This window comes from Geospiza fortis, unplaced genomic scaffold (assembly GCF_000277835.1).
Source record: "Geospiza fortis unplaced genomic scaffold, GeoFor_1.0 scaffold221, whole genome shotgun sequence".
Taxonomy (NCBI): Eukaryota; Metazoa; Chordata; class Aves; order Passeriformes; family Thraupidae; genus Geospiza; species Geospiza fortis.
Genome location: NW_005054395.1, coordinates 1,388,938 through 1,390,069, shown reverse-complemented (window position 1 = coordinate 1,390,069; position 1,132 = coordinate 1,388,938). Strand labels below are relative to the sequence as shown.

The following is a 1,132-nucleotide window of genomic DNA, read 5'->3' as shown; positions in this document are numbered from 1 at the left end:
TGTTATCACAATTTGGGAGAAATAATTAAAACTCTTTTAGGTGTTACCACACAACACATCATCTTCTGAACTCTCCTGCAGAAGGGTAACACAGAAAGTTCAGACATGACCTCTTGCTTTGTGTAATTTGACTTTGGAGCAGCACAGAGCTATCCTCTTTACCCGAGGTAACAGAGACAGCATAGCTACAGTGCCATGGAGCTTTTTAAATGTCAATTTATCTGGTGTGTTAAAGATACCTTACTCCAGGACTTGCCACTGCTCAGGCAAAACCAAGCAGTTACCTCTCCAAATGGCAGTGCAGACGTACTGAAACTTGCTGAGGGAGAGCAAGTTTTCAGAACTACTTCCCCATTCATTGGTGCTGCAGTAAATGCAAACATACAGCATGATCCTGTTAGAGCAGCGAGCGCCAGTCGGATTTACTGCTGCTGCTCCCCTGGACTGGACTGGGGCAGGGCATTTTTCAGGGTGTTCCAGGTGTAAAATGCATATATTCTTCTCATAAAAAATATTTTAAAAAAGAAATGAAGACAGTGTCCCATGTCTACTTATCCCTACAAACAACATGATTAGAATGACTGAGAAGAGTTTGTTCAACTGAGAGATCCAGTCACAGAAACATTTTTAGCATTAACAATAAAGGCCTAATCTTAACACAGACATCTCCCAAAAAAGAGTGAAAGAATGAATTCTACCTTCTGGTTTCAGCAATGCCTAGATATTGCAGGGATCCAGTGTGAATAGTGTGTGGTCTTCCAGTACATATGCCATATGTGGTGGACTCTTGAGTGAATTACAGCTGCGGTTTCGGCTCCAGTGCTGAAGTTTCGAGCCTTTGTGGTTTTAAGTCAGACCCTTTAATGTTACTTTAACAAATGTTACTTCAACGTAGTCTTTTGTGGTTATGCAATTATATAGTTGGTAGCCACCAGCTAATGGGGAATGGAAGCTTCTAATATTTGAGATGTGAATCACAGTCACTTTATAGAACATCAGGGATACATATATAATAAGTCATATTGAAATGTCATCTGCCTTTGGCCAGAGGATTGCTTACTTAAAAAAATACTCAAAAGTAAAATTCAGCTTTCCATACTGTTTTCTCCATCATGAACTGTTTTCCCAATGC

The 1,132-nt window shown here is 40.1% G+C and overlaps 1 protein-coding gene across 1 annotated transcript in view; it reads right to left on the bottom strand.

The window, feature by feature from the left end:
* Positions 1-1,132, bottom strand: part of ANKFN1 (ankyrin repeat and fibronectin type III domain containing 1) — a 103,101-nt gene that overhangs the window by 6,947 nt on the left and 95,022 nt on the right. The window lies entirely within an intron of this gene.